General features: G+C 40.6%; 1 long non-coding RNA gene across 1 annotated transcript in view; it reads left to right on the top strand.

Annotated features, from left to right (window-relative positions):
- The window catches only part of LOC309436969, a 97478-nt gene that overhangs the window by 9834 nt on the left and 67599 nt on the right, over window positions 1–20045 (top strand). The gene's annotated exons all lie outside the window — the stretch shown is intronic.

Genomic DNA, 20045 nt, shown 5'->3' with positions numbered 1-20045 from the left:
TGTGTGGCGCAGGTTTATCCTTCTGACTAAGCCCAGCAGATATTTCAAGGTCAAGTTGTGCAACCATAGGGAGTTGCACGAAAAGTTCACAGTACCCAGAGTCAACCTGGAAAAACCCATCAGAGCAGAGAGCTTTATGGTCCTGGACTATTTTCTGGGATGAGGAGGGGAGAATAGACAAGATCCTGTTAGCTGCTGGAAACAGAAAGCAAGGAACAGAAACACCAGCAAGGAACTGGATGTTCAGTGCATGGCCATATCAAATCACAGCTGCATAAACAAATTTTCAAAGTATTTTGAGGAAATATGGACAACTAGTTATTGTGTTATATAAAATTTTACCTATTTTTGACACATAACTGGTTTGTACTCTTTCAGAATAAAATATGCTATAAAGCAGTTTTATTAAAAAAGGAGACTATGCAAAACCACTTAAAATTAATAGGATCTACTGGGTTTTCAAGTCAGAAGATGTAAGAATTTAAAAGGAAATAAAGGAGATAGAAAAAAAAAACACAAGAGGAAAATATTAATTTCAGTGTTTACTCCAAATTTCTATATTAAAATATCTTCTGATTTTATAGTTTTTCATTCCTTATTTTGTGATTCTGAATATTACAGAAAGTTGTCTTGGTTATTGGTTTGATCGTGTATTCAGAGAAAAAAATAACATTTCATTCTCCAACATAGGGTTATTATTATTACTGCTATTAGGTTTGCCCCTTTTTTTTTTTTTCCCATTCTTGTTTTTAGTAATAACACATACTTTGAGCTTTACTTGAAATAGTTGTTTTGGGATACACATGGAACAAGTACCTTGAGGCTTGAAATTTTCCTCTAAACAAGCCACAGGGAGAATTTCATTGTACTATCAGTGCCAGAAGAGAAGCACCAGTTCTGGTGTTTGTATTTAGCATTATTTTTTAAGGACCAGAAAGCAAAGTGTTGCTGTGGCTTCAACACATTCCTTTTGGGGAGAAAATACTTTGAGAAATGCTAATTAAAGATATTTTAATCTCTCTGCCCTGGACTGAGTTTCTGTTGATAGAGATCACTGTCATACTTTAGAGAGCAGTGACTACCTAGAACTGGATCCCGGTGCAAGGTTTGCACTTCTAGGGTATTGAATGGGGAAACAATAGGCAGGTTAATCAAAAGGAGATATTGCAACTTTTGCTAGTTTTTTAATGCTGCAGATGAGCTGATTGAAGAAAACAATACTGATCTGCATGATTACTAATGGGTTTAGTCTATACGAAATGGATGAATCAGCAATGGGAGGTCTACAAATAAAGTGCTCGATTTCATGAGAGCAATGCTTGGTTAACTCAGGACCCACTTTGTGGTGCCAACCAGAGTGAGATGTCAGGGATTTGCATCTGAAGAACTTCTAGTATTACTTTATTTGTGCTGAAATTTTTACCACAAGCAAGAGGGAAAACTTTTTGGAAAAAGTTTCAGCCTTCATGGGTGAATAAATTGTCTCTAGAAAGTTATTAAGAGTGATGCTACAAAGAACTGGAAAATGGATGATTCTGCAAGGAAAGTTTTATCTATAGCTTAATATTTCTAGGGAAAAATGAGATTTGCAGTGAAACCTTTTACTAAAGTTGGTATAGAAATAATCTACGTGTGATCCTAAAACTATATGAGGATTTTGCTTAAGATTTCCTGTGCCGGGTGAGGTGAATTGCTCTGTACTCCATTGACTATGGATTCGGCAGCCCACACAAAGACTTTTTAGGATGCTCTAGGGTATGGAGAACACCTGCAATGGACTGCAGACACAACCCATGTCCTTCTGTAGAAGACAGAGAGAAGTGCTGTAGAAGGCTCATACATGGACACCCAGTCTTTGGTGTTTTAATGGCACCCTGGAAATTGTCAAGAGAGGGTCCTTGCAGGGGCAGGTGAGCTGTCACCATGATTCGGTATTGAAGAGCTCAGTTTTGAAGCCGATCAGGCTCAAGGGACAGACTCCAGCAGCTGGATTTCTATAGCATTGCTTTGTGGGTAATTTTTCCTAGACAAGAGTGACAGATTATGTCGCAACCCCAGTTTTGAAACTGTAAACACAGAGGCAGTAAGAAGAATGTATTAGCTAAACCAAACCTCTGAGCAAAGCTCCTGTGTGCCAATTTGTTGCTTTTCAGGAATCACCTTTTAGACTCCAGTACTCCAGCACAAATCCATACGGAGATTTGCTGAGGTTGTGTGTACAGAAGAAGAAGAGGATAACCTGACTGCAGTTTCCACCTTTTAAGAATGTGCCCAGCACTTTAGGCTGCTGAGCTGCCTCCTGTAGCAGGCAAGATAATGCCACCAGCCCCACCATGAGTCTGCACCTACACTGCGTGAGTGTCACAGCTCACCTGTACACGTCAGGTATAACCCACTTGCTCTGTAGGTCAACTGCTGCCAGATGCCCTGGAGACACAGTATGTTCATGGTATGGCCAGGCTCCTGGCATCCTCCTGCCTGCCCTTTGTGTGGATCCCTGGGGAGACGTGACCTGGAGGTTGGGGCTTCCCAAAACCTGCATAAGGAGCAGGCTGTGGGGTGGGTGAATGATCCTGCTGCTGGCACATTGCTCTTTATTACTGCCTGAGGCTTTCTATACCCCTTCCCCATCCATTGGTCTCTGCCATCCTCGTGGGACCACAGGATTTTAGGAACCAGTAATGGGTGCCTGCCATTGCAAAAGCAACAGATGTGACACACAGCTTGTTCTCTCAGCAGACTGAGCACTGCTTGGCATATAACCCTGGGCTGTAAGACACAGGACCAATTCTGGCAAAGGTGTTTAGAAATAAAAACTGCCTTGGTCCCATCCTTAAATTTCTTATCCTTAAAAGGTGTATTAAAATCTTCTGAATGCAAGAAAAGCATTGAACAATAAAAACCACTTTGGAAATACTTTCAACTTGCTTCCACAGAGAAAAATTGTCTATTTGGAAGTTAGTGGAAACTACATATTGTAATCTTCATCCTTCACCATTCTTTGTGGAGACACATTGCTAGCTCCTGTTATGATAACCCAGATGTCAACCCCATGGTGCCTTTCTGCCCTTTCTTGCCTATTCTCTTTGTCAGAGGGCTCCTGAGTTCACTTCAGTTCCCACCATCAAAGTTGGTATCTGAAAACCAGAAATGATGGGACGAGCTCATCAATAGACTTTTATCTTGCTATCAGTTATGAGGATAACAAATACTGTTTGGTAGGTCTTTGTGTTAACTGTCTTCAGAAGTTTCAGTCTGGAGAGAGTGGTGGTGTTTATTTACACAAGGCGAGGGCTCCTCTGTCAATTACTTATCTTTGATATCTGCATTTGACATATAAAAATAGGGCTTTCTTGAGGGAGACAATTTTATATGATCTTTGTTGATTTGAATTTATTTATTTGGCAAGAGTTGTCTCCTGGCAATAATTCTGAGGATGACAAGGATTCTTGCTTATTTGGGGTTTTGATAGCTTTCTATAGTGAAGTGTTGGTCAGAACCAGTGTAAGACAAACAAGTCGCTTTTTCCTTTGGGAAGGATTGCTGTTCCTTTACAGGATTAGTATGAATCCACTTTCTAATTTCTGTATTTTGGAAGTTGTGAATAGAATGTAAACTCCTGACTTTATATCCTCCACTGCTTCCTTAAGAAAGAAAATAAAAAATTGAAAAAAAAACCCATTTTGAATGTGTTGTTGCTTCTTTTTCATGGTTTTGCTTGTCCTGTTGGCTTGAAATGTGTTTTTTTTTCTGCCTGCAGGAATGCCTGGCCATAAATCATGAGAAAGCACAAGTACTATCTGTTGGCTCACAGAATGATGCCTCATGAAAGGCTAATTTGTGGCTGCAACATGAAGCATATCAGGTCTCTCCCAACAAAGCATAAACTGCCTGTTACTGGAAATATTCAATTTAAAAAAAAAGATCTTGGATACCTCAGATATGTCCCTGTGCTGTAGCTGTCTAAAGACCAGTATGTAACAAGTGTCAGCATCTTTTAAAATTTTTCTTCTTGTAGGCATGTATAGCCTGTATAAATAAATTGAATAAGAAGTGCTAATTCCTTCTCCTGATGATGAGATTATGCTTATTCCTGTGAGAGTTTTCTTTTCCCACAGGTTCGTTATGTCGCTGGAGCAGTGCAGGCTGGATGAGTGTCTTGTCTGTGTGGGTGATTTCCTTCTGTCACCCCTGCTGGTCCTGCTGGCCTTTTCCTCAGTTCGCATCCCAGACACCTTCAGGTCCCTTTCACTGTACTGCAGTGATGCTGACAGCATAGTTTCAGAAATAAAATATACAGGAGGCCTCTGAAGTGCATGGTCAAGGAGCTCCTGTATCTATGAGTGTGGCTGGCAAGAGCTGTTGGCAGCATTGCTGGTAAATGTGATGACACAGAGGTGACTGGGCTGGAAACATGCAAATTGTCCCTGCAAGCAAAGATGAAGCCTGAAAATAAACCACTGATTTGATTTTTGAATATTGTCCAAGGCACCGGTATTTTGTTTTGCTCTTCACTAGACTTAAAAATGAACCTGTTGGAGGATAAACACAAAGGTCTCCTTCCCAGTCTTCAGGGTGGATGGAAGGCCTTGCCAGAATGCTTAGATGAAATAAAGTATGTAGTATGCTACTGCATAAACTTCTTAATCTCCTGTTCATCAGGTCACTGTGGCTTTGGGATCAGTGTCCATGCCTGGGTGCTCTGCAACTTGTCTTCTAACCTGAGCCCAGCCCTGCCTCAGGCCTTTCTCTGCTGAGGCTCAATGACAAAACCAACCCATGTAGACATGGTCTGAGCAAGGCGTCATGCTCTCGACATTGCCTGACATGCCTCACATGCTCCTGTCTGTCATGTTCCTGTCTCTATGCTCATTCCAGTGCCTGAACATTGTCAGATCAGAGTCTCATGAAGTGCAGCTTCACCTGGTCTCATCTTCATGGGCTTCAAACCTGTGTTTTCCACCTCCCATAACTGTGCTCAAGCCAGCAGGCTCTGGCCTCTTCTGAGCATGCAGACATAAATAGCAATGCATGGGTTTGTGGACCAGTTATTCCCGTGCCCCATGTAGGAATAGTGCTGCAAAAAATTGTGATTCTTTGATGTAGAAAGGGAATGAGAACAATACAGGGAAGGACAGCAGTGTACTGGTTGGAACACTGAATTAAGAAGGAGGTTTTAACTTTTGGTTGTTTCTCTTAGGCTTTTTTTACACATTATATCTTATAATATGCAAAATAAATTTTAGAGGGAGGGAGGAAAGGAGCACAGCTCAGGACTCTCTCTTTTCTTCTCTGCCTGTTAAAGTGGCAGACTATAGTTGTGCTCCATCTCATGAACAGTTACACTTCAGAATAAGTTTTTATTTCTATCATTTTACAAGGAAGAAAAAGTCTTTTCTCTGTAACATTTCCCAACTCAGCTGTCAGTGTAACTCCAAATGAGTTTCAGAAGGATGTTGCATATTGGATTTCTGGAGTGGTTTACCGACTATGTACATAAAAACAATCAACTTATTTGGAAATGCTGATGAATGTGAACCTTATGGATAAGTAGAGAAAACTGGGTTTCAGAAAAATTTAGCTCTTAGCCACTGTTTGGCAGAGGAAATAGCCTAAATACTTGGGCTGGATTACATTACTGGCTTTTGATGGGAATCAGCTTTTCCTGGGTTCACCAAGAGTATTTAACTTGCCAACACTCATCTCTCACAGGGTTTCTCATGGTGAGACACAAACTCAGCCCTTGTGCTAAAGACATGATTTTGGGTACTCAACAACATGCAGTAGAGGATGGTGCAGAGATGCTGAAGCTCACAGTACCAGAGATCACTCCGCATCTAGAAGCAGGTCATCTGGTCAGTAAAATGCTGCAGCTAAGATGGCAAGCATTAATTAAAGCCCTCATTAGCTCATGTACAAAACTGTCAGTGCGGCTGTACTGCTCTGGGATATTATCTCCGTAGTGTTTCATGGACATTTCTACCCTGTCGGTTCTAGTTTCAGAATCACCATACTCTCTTGCACAATGTGAAGATGCCTACAGAGGCAAGAGATACTCCAAAGAGAAGACAGACACCACAGGTCTGTCTAGCACAGTTGTTGGGCAGCAAGGGCACAGAGGTGACTCTCCACTGCAACCCACCACAGGCTGATCTGTTAAAGGCAAAAGGACACCTACATTAAGACATAACAGCAAACAAATTCTTACAAATCATTCCTATGTTGGGATGTAGTCTCTGGTACAGCGAGTGATTTAATTCTGCAATGTTCCATTTCTCTGTGCCTAACATGCACAACACTTGCCACTCATTGCTCAACAACTCCATGTCAGAAAATACCATCCACGGCTGTTTCTTCACATGTCTTCTTGTGTTGTGCGTGCAAGCTGCAGAGTTAGCATCCAGCTGGCGTTTCTTGACGGCCAGACACAGAGACTCCAAAAGTCAATTAATATTTGGGTCAGATTCTAATCTCTGTTCTGCTGACATGAACTTGGAATAACTGTCCGGGTTTCAGTGATTGATCCAGAATTGCAGTTTCAGTGACAGAAAGTTTCTTGGGCTGGATTTCTGGCTGAGACAAACATATGTGCCTTTCTTGGACATAAGGAGCTATAGAGCCTACACTAGACCAAGGAATGGCTGTATGAAATGATGACTTTACTGAAACTGTACTGTTTTTACAATAGTGTGTCCAAAAAATGAAGTGGTGTATTTGTTTTTATTATTCCTTGCTTTTTAAGTCACAGCTTTGGAGTAGATCTCCATTGTGTTTACAGTCACTGAGCAGCTTTTAATTCACTATATGAAGTGTGGCTGGCTGACTATCTGAGGAAACATGGAGCTCCAGATGGGTTGCAAGATCCTTCTGAGAAACCAGGCAAGGAACCTGTTCTGAGATCTGTACTGCTTCAAGCAACCTCAGATACACCTGGGCTACAGGCTTTCTGCCGCTGTCACAGATTGCAATGACAGATAGTATGGGATTTGGATTGCCTTTTTTATTTTTTTTCCCCTGGCAACTCCTTCTGTTCTTATGAACAAACAGTGGTTTCCTAGTGTACGTCATTGCATACCCAGAAAGAAACCCCAACACTCTGTACTTCACATTGGTGAAGGTATTGCTGTTATCTTTACAGACACAAAAGGGAATGTGCTGTACATACTTCTCTATCTGTAAGATATGTTACCCCAAGGAAAGAGAGCCTTGCATTTGGAGATTGTTTGTTTGTTTGTTTTGTTTGTTGGGTTTTTGTTTGTTTATTTGTTTGTTTGATTTTCTTTTGTGTGTGGGGGTTTCTGTCTTTGGCTTTAGGCAAGTTATTTAGAGCTTAATTTTGAAATAGTAACTTGATGCTTTTTTGTGGTTGCTATGATCAACAGGTATAAGTAGTTCAGTGACCCCTGCTATCCATCAAGTAATCTCCACTTTTTTGATGTGCAAAGGAGAAATTTCCTGGCTAATGATAGTCATGAATGGGTGATTTATGTGTATCAATTATCACCTGCTGCCACAGGATGTGCAATAGCATTAACAGAGAAGAACTAAGTATGGGCAGGGCAGACTAGTAAAAGTGAAACCCACCTTAGATTATTCTATTTTGGAGATATTTTTCATTATTGCTTTCAAAATATTTTTAAATTCTGTCTCTGACTTCGTATCATTAAGGACTTTGCTGTGCATTTAAGAAGCAAGGGTCAGTAAGAGAAATGACATCTTCATTCTGAGCAGCTGAATGTTTATCCCCAAATCATTAGCCATGAAGTCATTAACCATTTGAACCATTCATCACGTTTTTTTTTTAGACTCCAGAACCACGGATTCACTGAGGTAAAGATGGTCCTAAAACTACTTGCCTTCATTTTGACGGCTCACTCTTGTCACATCAGATGTCACTCTAGTTAACTTGAGTTCACTGATATTATACTCACATGAAACCAAATTCCACCTGCTCTTTCTCTGAGGTGGAGCACTCACTTGATGTCATGCTTTCTCTAGTACTGAAGAGCTTTAGAAGGCGCTTGTCTGTGTCTTTCCCAGGTTGGTCATTGCTTCCTCTGCTCTGCAGTTCTCCGATATCAGCTGTTCCAGTGTGGACATGCTTAGGGACCCCACTGTAAAGTGGGTGCAGAAGTGACTTTATTGGCACAAAAGAGGGACAGTGAACTGTGATGGAGTGGTGGGAATAAGAGGTGGAAGCTCCTTAGGGCAGCAGTATGTTTGAACAGAATGCACAGTGCATCAATCATACCTTCAGTGAGACAGCACATATTTGAAAGGGACATTCTGCAGCCCTGAGTGAGAAACATCAGAAGTTACCATAAAACTAAAAGCACCCTGGGTTTGGCAGATAACATGTGACAGAGCATATACCATGACGTGATGCTGTGGAAATGCCTCCAGGAACAGATGCTCAGCCTATTTCTCCTCTTGGGTGAGTGCTCATAGATAGAAAAAAACACGAGTCATGATTTGGACCTCTGATAGGTCTTGAGCAGGAAGGGATAGCCTTGTAATCACTGATCATAACTCTCAGTTTTCTTCCAGCATCCTAGTTATTAACATTCCCCCTGTTCAAATTATAAATGCTTAAAAACTTGCAAATGTAGCTTGGATGGTCTTTTTTTTTTTTTTCCCTTCCTCGTATCAGAATAAGAACAATCCCAGATATTGCTGTCTATTGAGATCTCTAATGACCTTCTGGCTCTAATTGCTTTAGTTTCATAACATTTATCAACATAGATATTTTAAGTAGTGTGGTTGATAATATTGCTTAGAACTTATTGATTTCACTAATGTTTCTTGTTCTCCTTGATATAAGAATCCATTTTATTTAGCCATTTTTCAATGGGACTTAGTGGCTAGAAAGCAGATTTTTTTAATTATTTTTTTTTAGGGAGGTGTTTTTCCTTTTGATATAACTTTGGATGTCTCAATAGAAAGGTGGATTTTACAGTGATGCATTCTGAAGTGGTTCCTGTGGGACATCAGGGAGATTGCATCTAACATTAGAAAGGCAGTTGCTCTTTATTTCCAGAAATAAAGAGAAAATCAAAGAAAGAAAATTTTGCAATACATGTGCTATTCAATTGCTGTTTAAATGAGTATCAACTTATCAGCTTCATGGGGACATATGTGCTAATTGTGTTTTCATCTACTTTACTGCAACAATGACTTCTTCCAGGCTTTTCTGACGTATTTATTGAAATCCTATTGTTTCAGAATAAGCATTTTAGTCATCTCAGGAAAAATCTGATGAAAGAATTGAATTTTGTTTTGGAAAATGATCTGTTCAGGAGCAAAGGGAGGAGCAACTCAGTGCAAGGCAAAGACTCTTGCTTTTATGAAAAACACACTTGTTTTTCAGATACAGTACAAGCCCATCCATTTGTTTTTAACAACTGCATGTGAAAGATTCATTTTTGTGACATTTAGCACCATATTAAATTGTTCTCCAGGGCCATACTCATTATGGAGTAAATTCACTGATAATTGACTCACATGAGTAAGAAAAAAATCTGAGTGTTTCTGAGCAGTTCAGACCAATTCTGCTCTCCAGCTACATCCTAATGAAGTCAGGGGTTCAGCTGCAGGGACTGGTATTTACATCTCATCATCACCACATTAATTTGTTTCACTGTGAGTGGCAGTGCATAGAAGTCAAGCTAACTAATGAGGATCAGGGGACTAAAAAGAAAACTGAGGTTAAGAATGAAGAAATAATTTTAAAATGCTTTCGACTGACTGATCCTGGTTCCCTACAGTGCAGTCTCAACTTATTATTTAAATGGACCTAAAGGATTTATTAACCCTTTATCAAGCTTTTCTGGTTTTTGTCCAGCTTCAATATGAGAGGACAAAGAGAGCAAAACAACTTCTGTCTCAAAGAGTCAGCATACTAATAGTTTTCTTCTTCCTTATTTTTCTATGCAAAATAGTTATGCAAAATATATTATGCAAAATATAGTATATGGTAGATGTTTAATAACTTAAGGGGAAACTGTTAAGATAAATCTTGGTTTGGTTTTGGATTAATTTTAATGTTCCACATAAGACCACTGATGACACCTACTTAGGAAAACCAAGCTTTGTGTATCCCAAAGAACGCTCAGACCTTTTGCTTCTGTTCAAGGAACATCAGATGTCATAAGAACATCTACATTATTCTTGTGACAAGAGTTTTGGCTTAGCAGGTTCAGCATAAGAAATGTGCTTCCTGTCATCTCCCATGATGTCATCTTCTCGGAAGGCTGAACGTGCTCTTATCTTGGACAGAAGATCCTTGAGGGACACACTGCAGATAGTAGCATGGCACCTTTCAATTCTTCAAAAAAATAACCCGTTCCTACTATAGGAGGACCGGTGCTTTCAGCTTATATGAAAAACATAAGATATAGTTGAGAATGGCAGTAAATCATGGCACTGAACACTGTACAAACTCCTGCTAGGACAACTGGTGTGAAGAGAGGGCTTCAGTTCCAACTCTTGGTTGGAAGCACAGGACTTCAGCACATGTGGTACATACCCAGCACCTTGGACCCTCTTTGAACTCTTCCTGTCCCGCCTCTACCTGTGAGCTACACGTGTGCTCCTGCCACCAGGATGCCTGTGGGTGATGGGGCTTGGTGGCCTAAGCATCCCCTGTGCTTTGCTAGCGCAGGTCTCAGCAGCAGCATGCATTCAAGGTCCCACCATGCTGCCACAAGACAGGAACAGTTACTTGTGTTTTGGTCAAATTTTGACGTACTTTTCCTACTTTTTCATATCCAGCATTGAAACTGGGTGGAGTTGCTAGTACACTTCAGCCAGGAATGGATGATGGATAAATGAAAATGATGGTTTTAATAAAAAAGAAATTTTTGTAGGTTAGTTTGTGACTGAAGCATGTTGACCAATAAATAATATTTAAGGCTGTAGGGCTTGCAAAGTATGCTGATACCACATATCTTCTGTTTTTTTTCAGATATTGAAAAAAATCAAGTTATAAAGATACAAATCTAATTTCTTTACTTTTAAAACATTAGCAAGTGCTAATACTTTGGTCACCAGGTGCAAAGTTACTATTTAAAACTTTGTCTCTGATGGTGAGAGTAACATAGCAGGTGTTGATACCCATCTACAAGCTGAGGTACAATAGCGGGGCCCGTAGTCAATTAGTATAAGGAAGAAATTTGACAAAACAACTGTTGCTTGAGGTAAGATGTATAGTCATCAACATGGCAAAACTTATCATCTTCACTGAAAAGGCAAAAGATTTATAAACAGTGGTTCCCAGGTGAAACTTAGCTACATATGGAAAAATTCAGTGAGCTCAAGGTGGAGAAAGTCTGCAAGCAGACAGTCCAGTGACAGTATGTATCAATGAGCAGACATCTGCAATGGCTGGTGAGGTGGAAGAAAAACCCTTTCATCAATCAGGCTGAGAAGAGGTACCTCAGAGAGATATCCAGAGGTTGTTTTTTTTTTTTCTTTATTTTAAAAAATACTTTGGAGACATCTACTTAAGAAGCCAGGCCAACTCAGTATTACAGAGCTGAGAATTCACTGGAAAATCAAGTGAAAGCAATACTGCAGGGGTGTTTGCCAAGTGAAGAATGGGAATCAGTGAGGAAAGGTCTGACAAGGAGCAGAGGCACTGGATGAGGCCAGAGAGATGTGTCTGGAACCATCACACAATGACATCTGACATCTGAGGCTTAAATGTCAGCAGGGTGTGCCAGCTGCTGCTGGATACCGGGAGTGAGATATAATGAGACACCTCATGTCTGGCATATTCTAACAATGCTGGAGATGAGGTTTGCACATGAGCTGCTAGGAGGGGTCACCAGGCTGCTGGAGCTGCAGTCGTAACAGTTCAATAGCTTGGTTCCTTCCTGAGGGTGAATGCAGACACGTGCAAAGCAGTGGGTGGGCGGTGGATGAGTGCCCTGTCACTAAGAAAAGGAACATCAGAGAGAGATTAAAAAAGATAGAGGAGGAAGTTTGTCTCTGATATCTGCAATCTCACTGCATTGGGCCATACTCCGGGAAAGTTAACATAAAAGTTAGTGTCAGCTGAAAGCTATGGGACCAGCAAAAAAGAGCAAAAGGGAGGTTGGAAGATCAAGTTTATATCTAAGTAAGGAAGGATGATTTTGCAGTTAGACTCTACAATCTGTACCTTGGGAGAGCTGGGTTTAATTCTCTGGTCTGCTGCAGATTTTCTGTGTAAGTTTGGGCAAGACATTGCAGTAATATCACAAGCAAATCTTCGTCTTGGGTTTCCCCAGGTCCTGTGTGGTGAACCTAAGATTAAATGGGTGTTTGTTGTAGTTCATTTCATGGTATCTACACAGTACAGGGTCTGTATTGGAGCCCAACCTGAAATGGAGATTATGTGTTGAAAGTCCTGGGAAGGGGGAGCTGTGGAGTGTGTGGAGTGTGTTTCAGAGTGCAAAATCTGAGTACATTGAAGGACAGGAGAAAAATCTGATGTGATGTTATCCATATTGTCATTTGAAAGGGTCCCTGGAGTGAACTATCCCCAGAGCCATACTCAAACTTTGCCGGGGAGAGAGTTAGCTACAGCACAACAGGTGCAGGTATCTCGCTCCCTCCTACTGGCTTCCCCATCTGAGCAGTTTCTAATTCCCACAAGTGGTATGTGTGGAAGAACCAGCAGAGACAGCAAAGCCATCAAGAACCACAGTAATTATGCGGGATTCCATTTAAATGGCTTTGAAAACTGCAGCATGAAACATCATCAAAAACTGTTACACAAGAAAAACCTGGAGTGAAATAAAAGTTCAGAGCAAAGAGTAAATGGGATAACTAATGGGTGAGATAGGATGTCTCTGAGAAGAAGCAGAATGAAGCAGAATTGGGGAAATACAGGGTTTTAAAAAGACTGTATGATATTTGGGCTATCTTTAAGGGTGTTTCTGTCTGTCTTTACTGCTTTAGTGCTGGCAGGGATGAACAAACAGATTCAGATGTGCATCTGTTATGTTTGAATCTACCATCCAAAATTATAACTTATATTTTAATGTTTTAATTGAGAATCTGGAAATTGCCCTGTGCCTTATAGGTGTACTTTGCATGGAGTTCTTTCAAACTTCAGAACTGTTTTTTACTTGAATTCCAGCAATCCCAAAATGGGCTTTCCTGTTTTCAAAGTCCTCCATGGAGAATTGTTGATGGACAGAGGTAGAGCTGGCTGCTGCCTGCCCTGGGGCTGCACACTGCCTGTGCAGGAGTGCAGCAATCTGCCAGGGGAGAGTGAGCAAGATGTACCTGACAGGTCTTGTTGAAATGGGACTGTTGCCATCAGATCATGATGAACCAGCAAACTCCACCAAAAATATGTTCTCTTGGAAACTTCCCAAGGGGAAACACCCATTATTGACACCACATCAAAAGCATCCAGATCCCACTCAATCATCAGCAGTAAGTTTTGTTTGCTGAAGCATGAAGTTGTTAAAATACATTTATGAGATACAGTCCCTGAAAAATGCTTTGCAAAGCAAAAGCATGTGATGGTAAAAGGCTCCAGTTCTCGCAGGATATTTCTCTTTGCCAAAACATGGTAATGAATGCATGCATTCATGTATCCCCTCATTTACCTGAAGAATAAGGTTTGTTTTTTGTTTTTTTTTTTTTTTTTCTAATTAAATCAGTCAGTGCTCACTGATACAGCTTGCGAGGTCAAGATACTATGAGCATTATTAGCGACCAATCCTTATAGTATTTCTTTGACAAAGTGGAGTTATGCTGTGCTGGCTTCTGGGCATTTGAACAAGCTAGAGAAATGCCAGTGTTTCCTTGAGAGAGAAGGACTTCGAATTTTACTCTTAGTGACAGTCACAGCAAAACAGCTTATAAAAGAGGTTGCTCTGTGTGACAGAGAGCAATGAATATCGGTGATATATACATAAGCAAAAAGAAATGCAAGACAGACACCACCTATGAAAATCCGGGACGAAAAATGGTTGATGGAATGCGTGTGGGGGGCGAGATATTATGATCGGTGTAGGTATCTCACATAGATGCTCCTTATTTCCTGTTCCCTGCCAGGATGACTTCCCTCTCTTCTGTGTTTTCCTGGGGATACAAGCTCCTCATTTTGGTCCTCTGGCTTGCACTTAAGTTTTTAAAGGTTCCTAAAGTAGTTACATAAGACCACTTCCACAGCCTCCATCCTGTCTTTACTTCAGGATAATGGAGGGGTTATGGAGAGTTAGCACTCGAGAGAAATACTTTAAAGAAAAAAATTGTAAATCTTCTGCAGAAAGACAGAAAAGATTCCTGTAATCAGAGTCTATTATTAAATGAGTCCAAAGCTCTGAAGCCTGTAACAGCTACACCATTTCAAAAGCATCGCAAGAATGAAGGGTAAACAGGGATACTGAAGAATTTTCTAATAATCACAGTCCTTACTGAAACTGGAAAGAAAAGCTTTAGAAGCTTATGCTAAGTCTTGTAAAGCACAGGGGAAAGATATAATGCTATGAACACTTAAGGTCATAGTATTATAATCTGAGAACACAACCACTGCTGGCAGTTATGCTGTAAGAGGGTGCCAGTATGAGTCCTAATTCCTCGATGATTAATGATTTGGAGCCCTCTCACAGCAGTGAGTCACTGTGCTGGGAACTGTACAAACAGGGCTGACCCGGCGTGCGGTGGGTGAGCGTGTCCTGGAGGGATGGATGGAGAGAGCCGAGCCCTCGGTCCCGCACGCGAGCAGCAGCGCAGGTGGTGCTGGGGGAGGAGGAACCGCTTCATCCTGCCTGGTATGAGCCCTCGCTGGTGTTACAGAAAGACAGCTGCTACCCCAAAGTGCTGATAGTGTGTGCCTGGGTCTGACCCTGCAAAATATTGCATTTGTCTTTTCATCGCACCCTAGTGAGCTTCACATGTGCAAAATTCAGCTCCCTAAGAGTTCTGTTGGCTAAAGTTTGCCCGGTCATATTGTTGTGGTTGTTATAGTGGAAGAAATATTTATCTCATTCTCCATTTTATCCAGAAGATGACTTGCCTGTCAAACATGACATAATGCAAATGGGGGTGCTATAGTATGTATTATTACTACATTTTCCAGTTTTCTGAGTGATACACTACTTTTTTGTCCTGGGAGTGGCCAGAGCTCATTTTCATAGTGTTTTTAAGAAAAAAAATGTTAGCCATAGTTAATTCACTAAGTGTGAGGTCATTTGGCTTCATACATGGTATGAGGATAACTGTATATTGTAATTACCTTGCTAGATATTTATGAATATTTCTTAATAATGTGATGCATAGGAACTGCATTAGTGTTTCCCCTCAGTTCAGTGTATCCTTTGGCACTTAGTGAGCATCTCTGCATTGTCTCAGCTTTCCTTCTTCATCTCCACCCCATCCCAAGCATAGCCTCATTCCACTTCTCTATGCTGTCTTGGGGACTTTCCCTCTTCTTTTTGCATGTCTCTCCCTCCGTAAGCTCCTACCAGAATCTGACCATTATGTCCATTGCCTCTTGATCCCATTGCTTAGTACAGCATCACCAGAAAAGCTTGATAGTGCTAAATCTGATGTATAACATTGCTAGAGGATGCTTCCCACTGACAGGAATACATACACACATACTCTCTCTGACAGAGGTGCACTCTCCGTCTCTTGATGCAGTGGTGGAGGTCGGGTCCCACAGCTTGAGGACAGTTGTAGGGCAAGCCTAGCTTTTCAAATGTTCTCAGGAAATGAAGGCAAACTGTCCTGCTAGCTAACATTGATCCCAATCCAGAAGAAATGAAATTATATGATGAAATAAGGTAACAAGAACTTGTTGCTGTTCACTGGCTGTAGCCTGCACCTAGTTACTGCTCCACATGTTTTTGTTTAGCATCAGTGTGTCACTGGAAACGTGGGGAAAGCTTCATGCAGGGAAACACGACTTGATTTTGAAAGAACTGGCACATGCTTAGATTAGACTCAGAAATTATAACAAATGTAAGAGAGCAACCCTTTAAGCTGCTCTAACACAGCCTGTGTCTGTCTCTGTCTTCATCTATATCTTGGCTACTTCGGCAACTGTTTTATAGTGAGAAGCATCATTAGGAAAATTGTTACTGGCCACAAACAGTTTGATCTTACTCACCAGAGCAGGAACAGCTTGTGAATCATTTTTGGTTTCTGTCTGCCAAATTACCGGGTGTCCCGAGTTGGTGTTCGATGTTTCTTCCTAGCATTTGACTTTCTTCTGGGGTCCCCAGCCATAAATGACTGGATTATTTTCAGTTCAAGGAAGTTTTGACTGACCAGTGCCGATCCCCCAAATTCTCAGTGAATTCTTGTGGTGTAGTGATGGAAGCTACCTCATTTCTTCCATGTTGAAGTTTGACTTTATAGTCTTTTTCTTGCAATACCACCTTTTAAAGAGATCCTTTATGGGGCATCCTGTTTCTTGTTGTCAAGCATTTGTATGTCTGTTATGGAGACATTCACTAAGTGGTCTTGCGACAACAGTCATCAGTGCTATGTTGGCTGTTTAAATTTCTCTTACCACACTGCTTGTTCTGAACAAATATTTCAACACATACACAACACCTTCAACCAGCCTAGGTAGACAAGATGTTGTAGTCTGATGCTGCTTTTTGTCTTTTATGCATGTTCATGTAATTGGCTATTTTTTAGTACTGAATGTTATTCCTTGGTAATCTTACAGGAACGTTTTTGTTAAGAGCCGGGATAATCTGTCATCTACAGAGCCTTTTAATATTCCTTATTCACAGAACTGGCTTTTTAGATGCAGGCCTCTGAAAAACTCACATCGTATTTATGCCTTCTCCTCTACTTTTATCCCAAACAGAGCCTTTTTTTTTTGTTTGTTTTTTTGTTTTTCCTTAAAGACAATAAACTGTCTAGAAATTATGACCTTTCAAGTTTTTCATCAGTTCCTCAGAGTTTCCCTCGTCTTCTGCACCTCCATCCTCATGAGGTGCACTGAGTGCTGTTTGAATTTCTCTGCCTGACACTGCTGAGTGTGGGTGAAAGATCTCCTTGAATCTGTAGTTTATTTGTCTGGCTGGCTTTCGTATAATGATCAACTTGCTTGTTGGAACCCCTTCCAGGCATGCACAGTGTTTTCCTGGGTTGTCAGGGTTGGTGAGGATATCCTTGGAGTTACACAGGCTCCGTAGCAGCCATTTGAAACTCATGGGGCCTTCTGGCACTCTCTCTTTTACTTCTGTCACCCCTTAAAATGTTGTTAACAAGCATGATGAGTTTCAAAGCAAAGCTGCCATTAGGACCTGAAACAACATGCAGGAATGAGGTAACACAATGTCCTGCTTTTTGCTCGTGGTAACTGGAGAGAGCTGTTGTGATCATTTATTTTATTACAGTTCCTCACAGATAACAAAGAGATGAACTGAGGGCACCATCAAGATTAATCTTCCCATGGGTTCAAAAGTGCACAGGGTCTGCGGTGTCACTGCAGAGACAGGTTAGCTTGGGAGTGAAAGATGAACTAAACCTGCTGGGTCTACACATCTTCATTTTTGGGTCTCAAAACTGTGGCCTCAGAGTCTCAGGATATGGCCTTCATGTCTGTAAGTTCATGCCAAAGTAGTTTACAGCTTGGTTTGTCACAAAGATGAATATAGTAGTCCATGGTGAATTGTAAGGGCTGACAGTGAGTCTGAACATGAAAACCACCTTCTTATTGGAAACAGGACATGTTCACTAATGACAACATCATCTATCCCAGACAGCCTCCCCAGCCCTTCTGAGTGCCTGGCCTTGTTTGCTCTCTATATGCAACAGAAAGAGATTTTGGAGACAAGTAGCTCGTTATGCCTCTTTTTTCTCTTTAGCTTAATAATAAAAAAGAGAAAAAAAGTGCTACAATCCAAGCCGTTGATTACTGAGAACATGGAAAATATGAACATAGAATTTTTTTCTTTTTAAGTAGATGTGATGGAAGAGATGTTGAAAATTATGATTTTTTTCAAATGTAGAAGTAGCAATGTGAGTGCCATGGTTGAGAGCCAGGAGAAAAATAAAACTAAACCCAAACCCTAATGTTACATATTTGCCACTTCTGCAGCAGAGGACTAAAGAGAAGCAGTTGTGAGGAGAAATTCAACAGCTTGTAGAGTCTGGTTTGCATTAGAAAGCACCAGGTCACTTCAGTCCACCATATTGTCTTTACATGTTGCACAAGGGTTTATTTATTTAATCTGGAGCAAAAAGCAGTTCTAAGGAAGAGAATCAGACGTCCTTCCATGCCAGTGCCCCCAATTCACCCAGATGTATCCAAATGATTTTAGTATATGTAAGAGTGTTGTGTCACTTAAGAAAAAACTTTCTCTGACTTCAGGACTTGGCAGTGTCTGCTCTGATCTGCCCAGCACACCACTTACCCAAAAGAGGCTTCTCTTGCATATTGATTCTATCTTAGGGCGAGTCTTGCTGTGGAGCAGTTACAAATGGGTGGCTTTTGGGCCTGGTGACCTCTGGCAGATGAGGCAGTAATGAATGACAGATGACTTGAGAAGATCTGTAAGCACATCCTGAGCCAAAGTATCTCCCCAGGCAAGCTGCTATCCCACGACAAGCTCTAGCATGACACTGTCATCTGGACTCTATATTGGTGTTCTTGGTATGGAGATGTTTCCCATGCTTCTTGCAAAGTTATGTTTTAGGAGAGCCAGATAACTTGCAGGAAGAGGTGTCCCAGAGAAAAACTGCCAAGTATTTTGTAAACAGGAAAAAATGACACAAACTTCTTTTTATAATAGCATTTGAAATGCGATTATTTTAAGAAAATATTTTAAAAATTTATTGCAATAGGTAGAAAGCATAAAACTGCTAAGAAGCTTTCAGAAACACGGAAGAGAAGTAGGTGCTCTTGATCATCCGTGCTATGTGTTATGCTTTGCATTAGAATATCTGAAGATATCTCGAAGGGCCTCAGTGTAGCAACACTTTTAAACCCAGAAATCTTCTCACTGGCTCTAGATATGCAGGTTCAAGCCGTGGTTTTCTATCTTGTCCTGAATTTCATGTAGATACAGGTGTTCATTCCCATGCCAGACACTGATAGATCAGCATCATTTTATAGAAAATAAATGATCATGTCCAAATGCTGAACTTCAAAGCACATGGAAGCAGGAGATGTCTGGTTCTGCAGTTTTGGATTACTATTTTAAGCTTTATTTATTCATATATATATATGTATATATATATATATATTTAACCAAAGAAAACTACACAAGTCTGTTAAAGGAAGAGACAAAAAAAAAAGACTACTGCATTTATTTTTTCCTTAAAAACATGAGCAACATTTATCTGTAGATCTAACCTCAGAACACATGAACAATCTGAGTAATTCAATTGCTTCTTGGCACACTACGGGTGTTCACCACCTTCTTCAATTTTGTAACTTATATCTTTTTTTCCTTAAGAACATCTGCTGCCTTGGGTAACAGAGGAAGTGCCGGTTTTGCTGTAGGCTGAAGTGATGAAGGATGTCACACCCTTGCTTTTAATGATTGTGGCCTATTTTTCCCTTCATGTTTGCACGTTCATCACCCAAGTAATATGCAAATATAAATAGGAACATGAAATTTAAGAACTGGATTGCTCTGAACTTTGAGCCAACAAAATCAAGTTTTTTCATTGTCTCTTCTTATTCTTCAAGAGAATTTCACAACTTAGGAACCTGAAACGACAAAGAAAATAGACTGACTTTTGATATGTCAAAAATAGTTAATCAGAAGTACATGCGAACATTTCTTGTCATTCATGGTTGACTATTGCTCTAATAATTATTTTTATTAATATTATTTGATTATAATTATTTAAAAATTCTTTATTTTAAGAAGTGTGATATTAACATCGTTGAACAAAATAGTTGTTTGGACCCAAATCAACAGCTTCCCTCCTTTCACAGTTCCTGCCTGCATGTGTTACAAGTGAGTATTTGAACCCCAAGTTGGGGTGCCGAAGTACCTGGGTCTGTGTGTGTTAGAGATGGTCTGAGGGGAGAAGGTGCAGTGGTGGAGCAGCCCTGTGGAAGTGAGGTACCT

The sequence above is a fragment of the Streptopelia decaocto genome (genome assembly GCF_964273445.1).
Source record: "Streptopelia decaocto genome assembly, chromosome: 1".
Classification (NCBI taxonomy): domain Eukaryota; kingdom Metazoa; phylum Chordata; class Aves; order Columbiformes; family Columbidae; genus Streptopelia; species Streptopelia decaocto.
The sequence above is the reverse complement of the archived record's forward strand: the minus strand, read 5'-3'. Positions and strand labels throughout refer to the sequence as shown.